Source organism: Silene latifolia, chromosome Y (genome assembly GCF_048544455.1).
Source record: "Silene latifolia isolate original U9 population chromosome Y, ASM4854445v1, whole genome shotgun sequence".
Taxonomy (NCBI): Eukaryota; Viridiplantae; Streptophyta; class Magnoliopsida; order Caryophyllales; family Caryophyllaceae; genus Silene; species Silene latifolia.
The window spans coordinates 447,219,311-447,231,133 of NC_133538.1; positions in this window are offsets into that span (position 1 = coordinate 447,219,311).

An 11,823-nucleotide genomic window follows, 5' to 3' on the forward strand; every position below is an offset into this window, starting at 1 on the left:
ACTTGCTGTATTCGAATTTTTGAGGAAATAGTTGGGAATCTATGTGCTGAAGGTCGAATTTTTCGACTGGTTAGGGGAATTTTCATGCCGTTTTCATGCTGATTTTCATGTTGTTTAGCTGCTATTTTCTTATCAATTCCCCTGCCCTATTTATTCAGGATGGAATCTAGCTCGATGCCTTCGTCGAGCTCTTCTGCCAGTCCATCTTTATCTCTGTCTGAGACGGTAGTCCCTGCTGTTACTACCGTCTCCGCACCAGCCAAAAGACTTCGTGTTCTTAGTCTCTCTTTGCCAAGATGCTTTTTACACCTGCTAGCACTGCTGCTAGCCCTGTTTTGGCTACCACTTCAGTCACAGCCACCACCACCACTGCTAGTCTTTCTTCCTCAGTGGTGGTCATAGTAGCCACATCCTCTACTTCAGTCACGGTGAGCACACTTGTGGCGGACTCACCAGCAGTTGCAGCTGCTTTTCGGGCGTCTCTAGTTCCTCGCACCGTCACTGCACGAGCTTCTACTTCGGGTTCTAGAGGCCGGAGCCGAGGGCGTGGACGTGCTCGTGTTACACTAGCTCCTGCCACTTCTACTTATGCTGCTCCTGGTGGCACGGTTACCATCCGAGGGGACAACTCCCTCGACTCCCACCCTGAGTACCCACAGGTAATTTTCGTTAACGGTGTACATCGTAAGAGGTTTTATAACCTCGTTGGCTGTGAGTTTTTACCTACCCGGTTCTTAGATAAACCGGCACTTGAGAGACTCGGCTTGTACGAGTCAGTTTGTGAGCTTTTACGGGGCACGGGGATGGCCGGACTCATTACTATGAGTGGCCACATCTTTCTGGAGCTGAGTCTTGAGTTCCTCAGCTCCTTCACCTTCTCCTCCGGGGCACACGTCGCTGCCCCCACTAGTTCTTCTGTGTCTTTCCGGTTGTTCAACCGGACTTTTTCGATGACTTTGGAGGAGTTTGGTAGCAGACTTGGCCTTTTCTCTACGGGCGACACTGCCGCCCCTAGGAGGGTCGTTCGTCAGCTTTGGCGGACCTTGGCCCAGACCACCTTTCCCGAGTGAAAGCTCGCACAGGTCCACATTCCCCCTGCCCGTTACTTTCTTAGACTGATGGGGAGCACCATTTTTGGCCGAAAGGAGCCAAACAACATCAACAAAAACGAGCTCTCCATCTTAGGCGGTTACCTGAACATTGACTGAGAGGGTCCCTTTACCCTCAACATCGCCTATCTGACCGCCCAGTACTTCCAAGCCCAGGGGGAGAAGGTCACGGGATCTATTACCTGCGGTGGCATGGCTACCATTCTTGCCCGTTCCCTTTTCCCTGTGTGGCCTCGTGACTTACAGTGCCCCCCGGGAGAGAGGTATTTGATCCTGGCTGCCATGCACTCTCAGCATTGGCTGACCACAGACTTCCAGACATAGAAGATAGACGGTTCCCTGTGTGTGGACTTACCTTGCACCACTCTCCCCCGTCTAGCCCCTTTGTCTACTGTTGCACGGGGCGCCCGGCTGTCACCTCTACCTGACTACCACCTTTCACTCCGACCACCTACTACTTTACCCGCCGCTAAGAAGCGGCGTAGACTTGATACTGGAGAGGGGTCCACACCTTCTAGGAGCGGCCAACCTTCCACGGCCACTCCTGCACCTACCCCAATCCCTATCTCCACTCCGACTCCCGCACCCGCCAACCAGACACAGACACAGCCAGTCCTACTGGCTAATTTTGTACCTCCACCACCCTTTGAGGCGTCCTCAGTCATGGACCAAGGGCGTCGTGACGGTTTGTTAGTTGAGATTGCAGAGAGTTAGGCTCGTATGGAGCGGGACTTACCTTTGACTTTGTTCCCTCTATACGAGTACCACTTGAGTTGACACCGTCCAATCCCAGAGGGTTGGCCACACCCTTCCTTTTACCGGTACCCAGCTGAGGGGTACCCGGAGTCTGCTGAGGAGAAGGAGGAGTACGAGGACCGGCAGTGGCAGCGGAGAGAGCTCGAGCTGAGCAGAGGAGGAGGAGAGAGCGGAAGGTGGACGGGACTTCACAGTGAGGGTGGAGGACGTGCGCGACAGCAACGAGGAGGCTGACGAGTAGCTATTGGTCTACTCACTTCCCCAGTTTTCTGGCCGGTTTGGGGAAGTTCGTGTTTTGTATGTACATCTCACACTTTTATTTTTGTCTCCTTTTTATTTTTTTTCATTCTTTATTAGTTGTATATTCCCGTACCCGTGTATATATCTGCTGGTGTATGCTGGAGGACAACGAGGGCGTTGTCCGTTTTGGTTTGGGGAGGGTATTGCATCCTTTTGAGTCTGCATTTGCATTTGTTTTGCATTCACGTTTATTTATTTCAGCTTGCACTGTATTTATTTCATTAAAAATAAAATAAAAAATCAAAAAAAAATTAGAAAAATCTAAAAATTCAAAAATTTTCACGTTTATTTTTGCATATAGGTTGAGTCGGAACGGTAGATTTCCGTGATGAAACTGCACTATAACTTGTCTTTTTTACTTGAGCCTTGCACTTCTGTTGATAGTTTTTAGCTTTGTCATACGCATAGCCTACGAGTTTCTGTTCAAATATAGCTTACTGTTTAGACTTGACCTAATAAATTGGCAACCTACTTGAGAAATTCTGAGGTTTAGAGCCAATAACTGGTGACATTCATGACCAGTTCATTAGGAATTGAGAGTAGTACTCCTTGCATAGCATGTTCATCATTTTTGCACTTTTATGACATTCAATTTCCTGTCAAATGCACACATTCGGGTTTGTGGTTGGTGTCACATGCAGGGAGGTGCTTGCAAATTTTCCCCTTTTATTATATTTCTCACCCATTCAGCTCCACTTAAGCCAAAACTTGCCTTTTTGACCCATTAGCTACATCCCAAACTGAGCCTGCCTAGTCAAGCTAGTTTAGTATGTCCTTTTGTGGTATGATTTTCCGTCTGCAGTTTGACCCATATCTTTTTGTATGGAGTTGGTGTAAATAGAGGAAGGAGAAAAAGAAACAAAGAAAAAAAAAGAATTGAAAAAGAAAAAAAGAAAAGAAAACGTGAAGAAGAAAAAAAAGAAAGAAAAAAAAATGAAAAGTGTGATTCACGTGAATGAAAGAAAAAGAGTTGAAAAAAAAGTTTGATCTATATCATTTGATTCATTTAGAGGGTGTTAAAAAAAGGAAAGTTTGTGACGGTCTAACTCCTCCGTTCTTATTCCATATTTTTGAGGAGATTGTGTATGAGATTAGTGAGATGTGTGCCAAATGAAGGGCACTTGTACTTTATTTTTCAGTCAGTTGAGATTCGGATGGTTTTATATGGTCCTGTTAGGAACTAGCTTGACGCTTTTACCTCCATTTTACCATAACTTGTTTTGCCTTTTCTCACCTGAACCTCACTATTCCCATATTATTTGTAAGCCTCGGCTGTGACGGATATTATTGGTTGGAGTGTGTGCATTAGTACTTGGATTGTCTTTCATTTTTGTTGCATGCATGCTATGTAGGTCGCAGTTAGGTGAGTGACTGTCTTTCCTTCTCTCTTTTACATATAACATTCACCCTTTGCTTTATGAGAGAAGAGTAACCACGAGAGAGTCCGATTTTGTTGGTCTTGCAAGGTCGATAGGTTGGCTATATTTCTGAACATCTTATAACTCGTTTGCGTATTAACTGCTTAGCTATAAATGTTAATCTTTGTTGCATTAAATTGGTTCAAGTAGACAAGTTAATCTAGCTCTGAGTTTTCCTTTCCGTTCCATTAGTTACATTTTAGTTTACTCGAGGACGAGTAAAGGTTCGGTTTTGGGAGATTTGATACGTGTATATTGTATAGTATTTTTAGCCTATTTTAGCACGTATTTCCACGCATTCATGTACTGTTTATATAGTATTTTGCCCCCGAATTGGCTACTTTGGTTCGTTTTGTCCGTTTTTTAGTAATAAACGCAAAAGTAGTGGAATCGTACCATTTTTCGTCCTTTTTACATGCATATTGAGGAGACGGGATTTTCCGGAGTGAGTTTCAGCATTGGGATACGTGAAGGCACGGTTTACGAGGTAGTTAGGCACAAGTTTAAGCTGATTTGAAGGAAGAACATTTGATCAAGTGGTTTTATTACTCGATCGAATGGTTTGTACGTCATTGGTTGATCGATCGAGCACCTTTTTACTCGATCAAGTAGTGCTAAAAAGAGAGGTTACTTGATCGAGTAACTATTCTACTCGATCGAGTAGATTTTCTAGAGGTTTGCTCGATCGAGTGGATTTATTCTACTCGATCGAGTGGTTTGGTCTGGCGTGGGCTTTAATTAGCCCATAAGCTTGTTTTAGCTTTTGGACTTACTTTATTTTCTATTTAAACGCAACTTTACTAGGTCATTAGCTATCTTATCATCTATCAGTTTTAGCTTTCACAGTAAAAACATTACGTTGCTTTTCCCTTCTTCACTGTAACTTTATTTTCAGGGCTATTTCGCTCGGATTTGCTGTAACACCCCCATTTATTTAAGGGCCTGAACTAGGACTCCCCAGATAAATGATGGTGTTACCATCTCGGAACCCCGAGGCAGTAGATAACAAAGGAAGAAACACAGTACTTTATTAAAATGTTTATAGTGAGATTACAATTGAAATTAAAACAAAGTCTCCAAAATACGACCAAAAGATAAGTCTGATAAAACTACTAATAAGACTAAGGTGGGCTAGGCACTAAGTCAGTCATCCAAGCTCTCTTCCCGGCCAGCTCCCATCAGTCTCTGAAATACCTGTCAATCTGCTCCCCAATAATTGGATCATCACAGGCGTACACGAATACACAGGGTTAGCCGCGAAGCTGAGTAGGTAATACAATAAAATCAGTAACATAAAACACATGCTCCTCCATCACCACCACCGCCATCACAACTCATAACCCGGACAACCCAGCCATACCGATCCCCGGTAGACTATAAATATCGACCGTGGTCGATCTGCCAGCTCGCAGCTGAGGACACCAGGGCAAGTCCTGCAGAACCCGCCTGGGCCTTATCACCACACCATACTCACCTCCACCTCCATCAACTCCGATGCAACAATATATTAAAACAGTTCAACGATAATGCTTAACGGAATTAAATCAGACAATCATGTTATAGCATGTAAATCACCAATTCAGTCAATCCAGTCACATAGTACTATATCAAGTCCAGTGTATTCCCCTACCTCGAATAGCGGTAAAAAGCTAACTGCAGAACAGAATTACTCCACCTGAAACTCGCCACCTAAACATATGCATAACATAATTAATTCAATTAACTATTCCCGTTCCCATACTCAAGAGTTACTATAAGTGGAAACTTTCCCAATTTAGAAGTTACTAAAATATAAGTTACCCAAAATAGAAAGTTCCCTAAAATGGGAAGTTTCCAAAATAGCAATTACCAAAAATAGCAAGTTACTAAAAATAGTAACCTTCCCGAAATAAAATCCCGACTCAAAAACTTAAATACATTATTCCGTCTTCGCTACTTAATATTAACTTAATAATCAAAACTAATAATGTAAATAATAGAAATATACATATTCCCGACTTATTAAAATAAAACCCGTAACAAAATTAACCCAAAAACAACACTCAACCCGACACACGCACACCCCCCCCTTTCAACCCGTCACAACTCACTCCTCAACCACCAACCCTCACCGCCGACCACCAGGCCTGACACCAGGTCTGGCCTGGTCACCTCCCACCACCACCAACGTGGTCGACCCACGCCGGTGGTCAGAACCACCACCACCAACACCCCGTTTACACCCACGCCGCCAAAACGCCACAAACAAATTTTTGACTCGCTTTGCCACCACGACACAACCCCTCCTGCTTACCAACCACCACCCTTGACACCACCGTCGAAAGGTGACCCTGACACACGTGGCACCACCGATTCGACCTCCCCCGAGTCCACGGTGGTGCCACCCCATTACCCTATGTCTGAAATGCAACAAAAACACCCAACCAACCCCGACACCTAAACACCACCACTGCAACCACCAACAGCGATGACAACCACTCTACCCACCACCACCCGACTCGACTCAACACCAACAACACATCCCACACCCCGACAACTACCACAACAGTCCCTAAACAACACACAACTCAGATCAACTACCGTGACAAAAATGGAAAAACAGAGAACCTTACCTATGACGGCCGTCGATCTGTGCTATTCCGGCCAGTAAAACCACCCTCGTCCACCAGCAATGGCCTCCCTAGACTCACGGCAGACCCTACTCATTCCACACTCACCGGCGTGCGCTCGTTGGTTGTGAATAGTGCTTGAGGCGTGAAAGAAAAAGGGTTGATGATGGTGATGTGTAGAAATGACGGTATGAAGGGGGTTGGGTTTTAAGGTTAGATTAGGGTTTCGTTTTAGGGTTTTGGTGGGGTAAAAAGGTAAATGGGTAAGTGGGTAAATGGGCTATGACCCCTTGACCCAAAACTATAAACCCGACTCATCTTACAACATGAACCCGACTCATTACCTTTACGCTACCATTAAATAATAAAACTCGCTCAATCGATAAAAAAATACGGGGTATTACAGTCTCCCCCCCTTAAAATGAACTTCGTCCCGAAGTTCGCTCCCATACCAAACATGTCATACGAAAATATAAAGACATCCCCCGTATAACTAACACAGTCGAACTCACAACTAGGCTACACAAACACGAAATGTTACATTCTACCCTCCTAAAAAGAAAGTTACGTCCCGTAACTTACCTCAAGTGAACAGATGAGGATAACTCTCTCTCATTGCGGCCTCGGTTTCCCAGGTAGCCTCCTCTGCTTTATGATTAGTCCACAACACCTTCACTAAAGCAGTCTCTCCGTGCCTGGTCTTTCTAACCTTCCTGTCCAAAATCTCCTTAGGCGTCTCGATGTAGGTCAACTGCTCGTCCACCTCGACCACGTCGTGGCTCAAAATGTGCGAAGGGTCACTCAAATATCTCCTCAACTGGGAAACATGGAAGACATTGTGTACCCTGGCTAAAGCTGGTGGTAGAGCTAGCTGATATGCCACCTCTCCAACTCTATCCAGGATCTCATATGGCCCAATAAAATTCTGGCTCAACTTTCCCCGCTTCCCGAATCTCATCACTCCCTTCATCGGAGACACTCTAAGAAGTACTTTCTCCCCCACCTGGAAAGAAATGTCGCTTCTCCTAGCATCAGCATAGCTCTTCTGCCGGTCCTGGGCAGCCCTCATCTTCTGTCGAATGATCTGCACCTGTTCAACCATCTCCTGAATTATCTCTGGTCCCAAAACTACCGCATCAGCTCGATCATCCCAACACACAGGACTCCTACACTTCCTGCCATATAGAGCCTCAAATGGAGCCATCCTAATACTAGCGTGGTAACTGTTGTTGTATGAAAACTCAATCAATCCCAGTCTATCCTCCCAAGACCCGCCGAACTCCAAAACACAAGCCCTCAACATGTCCTCGAGTGTCTGAATAGTCCTCTCTGTCTGACCATCTGTAGCTGGATGAAAAGCGGTGCTCATCTTTAACTGAGTACCCATTAGTGACTGTAACTCCTGCCAGAATTTGGATAGAAACCTGGAGTCTCTATCGGAAATGATGTCCTTGGGTACACCATGCAGCTTCACCACATACTGAACATAAGCCTTGGCCAACTCAGCTTTACTCCAAGTATCCTTAATGGGGATAAAGTGGGTCGACTTGGTTAGCCTATCCACGATCACCTAAATCATATTGTTACCTTTCTGAGTTCGAGGCAACCCCACAATGAAATCCATAGAAATGCTCTCCCACTTCCACTCCGGCACATCTAATGGTTGAACCTTCCCTTGCGGTCTCTTATGTTCCCCCTTCACTCTCTGGCACGTCAAGCATCGAGCTACGAACTCAGCAACTTCCCTCTTCATATTCGGCCACCAAAAGGTCTTCTTGAGGTCCTTGTACAACTTATCTCCCCCAGGATGAACCGAGTATGGCGTAGCATGTGCCTCGCAAGAATCTTCCTCTTCGACTCCTCATTATCCGGAACACACCACCGTCCCCAAACCTCGGACTACCATCAGTATGGATAACAAACCTGGAATCAACCTCAGATTCTGCCTATTCTACTGTGCTGCGCCACTTCTGAATTCTAGCATCGGCTTTCTGTAGCTCTCTGATCTCTTCATATAACTCCGGCTTAACGGTCAAGTCCCCAAGAGTCTCTCCTTTCCGGATCACGTGGATTCCCATCTCCCGCAGCTCATTATGCATCCTCACTCTAGATCTGGCACTTCTCAAAGCATGGATGGATTTCCTGCTCAACGCATCAGCTACGACATTCACTTTCCCCTCATGATAAAGTATCTCCATGTCATAGTCGCCAATCAATTCGATCCATCTCCTCTGTCTCATGTTCAACTCCTTCTGTGTGTAAATGTACTTTAAGCTCTTGTGATCGGAAAACACTTTGAAGGTAGCCCCATAAAAATAATGTCGCCATAGTTTAAGCGCAAACACCATTGCCCCCAACTCTAGATCGTGAGTAGGGTAATTCTCCTCATAGGTCTTCAACTGTCGAGAAGCGTAAGCGATTACCTTCCCGTTTTGCATCAATACGCACCCCAGACCCTTCTTGGAAGCATCGGTATACACCTCGAAATTATCATTCCCATCTGGTAGAGGAAGTATAGGAGCTGTAGTGAGACGTTCTTTGAGGGTGAGAAACGCCTCCTCACAACTCTCATCCCAAACAAACCTGTTCTCCTTCCGCATTAATGACGTCAATGGCTTTGCGATCTTTGAGAAGTCCTTGACAAATCTTCGGTAATAACCTGCTAGCCCCAAGAAGCTTCGGATCTCACCCACATTCTTAGGACTCTGCCATCTCGTCACTGCCTCAATTTTACTAGGATCAACCGACACCCCTTCCTTGGAAATCACATGTCCCAGAAAAGCAACTTTCTTCAACCAGAACTCGCACTTGCTCAGCTTGGCATATAACTGGTTCTCCTCCAAGGTTTTCAAGACTAACCTCAAATGTTCCTCATGTTCCTCCTCATTCTTGGAGTATACCAGGATATCATCGATGAACACAACCACGAACTTGTCCAGGTAAGGACTGAACACTCGATTCATCAAGTCCATGAACACTGCTGGCGCATTAGTCAACCCAAATGGCATGACCACGAACTCATAGTGCCCATACCTTGTTCTGAAAGCGGTCTTAGGTATATCCTCGTTCTTAATTCTCAACTGGTGATAACCCGACCTCAGATCGATCTTAGAGAAAACTCCGGCTCCACTCAATTGATCGAACAAATCATCGATCCTTGGCAAAGGATAACGGTTCTTGATGGTCACATTGTTTAACTCACGGTAATCCACGCAAAGTCTCAAGCTTCCATCTTTCTTCTTGACAAACAACACTGGTGCTCCCCAAGGTGAAACACTAGGCCGTATGTAACCTTTCTCTGCTAGCTCATCCAACTGTTTCTTTAATTCCTCCATCTCCTTTGGTCCCATACGGTAAGGTGGTTTAGAAATCGGTCCTGTGCCCGGCTTCAGATCAATGGAAAAGTCCACTTCTCTTCTCGGTGGTAACCCTGGAATGTCCTCCGGAAATACTCTCTCGAATTCCCTCACCACTGGAATCTCAGACACCTTAGGGGTCTCCGACTCACTATCCCATATCTGACACAAGATTAACTGATCCCCTTTCCTCAGACTCGACTTTAGGGTGTTAACAGATATGAATTTGACTCTTGGCTTGACCACATACCCCTTATAAGACACCCTAGTTCCCTTAGGTCCCCTCAAAGAGATTTTCTTCTGATAGCAGTCGATAAAAGCCTTGTATTTCCCTAACCAGTCCATCCCCAGAATCACCTCAAAACCCCCAAGGGAAACTCTATAAGGTCACCATGAAACACAACCTCTCCGATCTGGATTGGTACCCCAGTGTAGACTCTATCACAAGACACCGACTCCCCCGAAGGTACCACTACCGAATCAACAATTCTATCATATGACTTAAGGTTTAAGACTCTGGCATGTTCCACAGATATAAAGGAATGTGTAGCTCCGGAATCAAATAACACAAAGGTGGGTTTAGAGTTAACAGGAAATGTACCAGTCACCACATGAGCGTCATTCTTAGTCGCCTCCTTGCCCATGGCAAAGAGCTTGCCGCCGGACTTAGCCCCACTCGACTTGAAGAAGTGCTCCAGATCGTTTGTTCCCTTCATTTGCGATCTTAAAAGTTGGTGCTCCCACTCTGCCGACTCTGTGGTTACGGTTACGTAGTTGTTGTAGCTTCCTTGTAATCGTTACTAGCTCCGGACCTTGCACCTCCCCATAGCCGACACATAGGTGTGCGATAACGTTATACCTGCACCCCACCGAACGAGAGCCACCAACCCGGACATAGGTGCCCTGTATCCACTAGACGGTTCACCCTGGATGATCGGCATTCAAACCTCTTGTGTCCTGTCTTTCCACGCCAAAACAAGTAAGCCCCGCAGAACTACCTCCCCGCCGGTGCCCCCGAAGCCGCCTCCACTCGAGCTCTCATACCCCCGGGGCACCGTTAGTGGAGTACCCACCATATCTGCCTGAACCACGCTTCTTTGCCCCAAGATATCGCTTGTGGTCTCCAGCTTCCTTTTCTCGGCCTTGCCTTTCTTATCGGCCTTGATCTGTTCCGAGAGTCTTTCAAAGAAGACACCACCCTCAAGTAAATGTCCCGAATCAGAGTGGGTGGGGCTGCTGTGAGCCTCTTCTTGATGTCCATAGTGAGTCCCCGCTCAAACCTCATAGCCAGCATAGCCTCATTCTGCCCAAAGTCATCAATGTATGAGGATAACTGCCGAAATTTCCGATGATAAGCTTCCACGGTCATGTTTTCTGTCATCTTGAAAGTGTCAAACTCCTCCCGTAGTTTGGCTTTTTGGAACTCGGGCATGAACTCATTCTTCAGAAACTCCTGGAATTCCAACCAAGACACATGTCCCGTCTCAAGATCCCTAGCAACCTCTCGTATCTCCACCTTGTTCCCTGTCCACTACCACCTATTGGGGTGGCCCTAAGATAGTGAGCGGCTTGATCCACCCGCACTCTTTCCGACATGCTATCACTCAAACAGATTGGTGAATTCTCTACACCATTCCCCCAGCAATTGAGGTTCCCCCTCTCCAGTGAATATGGTGGGGTTATGCCTTGCCACAATGGTGCTCATCTTCCCCGGATCCACTCGTTTGGCCTTTAGGGCCTCATTCTCAGCTCGGAGCCTATTCAACTCCGTTTGGGTGTCATTAGCAGCGGTATCCCTTTTTGGAGGCATGTCTATAAAAGAATTAAGATTGTAATCTCTTTCTCCTTTCTTAATAATAATCTTTCTTTCGTTTACTTTAATTCCTTGTTTTGCTTTATTTAATTTCTGCCCTAATTCACTTTTATGCAATTTAGTTATCGTTTTAATATGTTGAATGCTGGTTATTTATCTGCTGTTAGTTTTGATAGTATTAATAGCGATATGAGTAGCTAAATCTAATTCATGTTGGGATTAGGGTATCTACGGTAGAAACGTGACGATGTAGTGAATAAGTTAGATGAATTAATTGTGAGATTTTGTCACCATAGCAATATAACTGTATTTACCGACTTAGTTGAGTGCACGTTTCTGAGTCACCTTTTTAATCTGGTTAAATTTAATCCTGGATCGGAAGATTGGACTAAATAGACCTGCTATGAACAGTAGACTACCCTGACGAGGACGGAAGTTAAGTTAGTGGAAGTTTAGGATAGA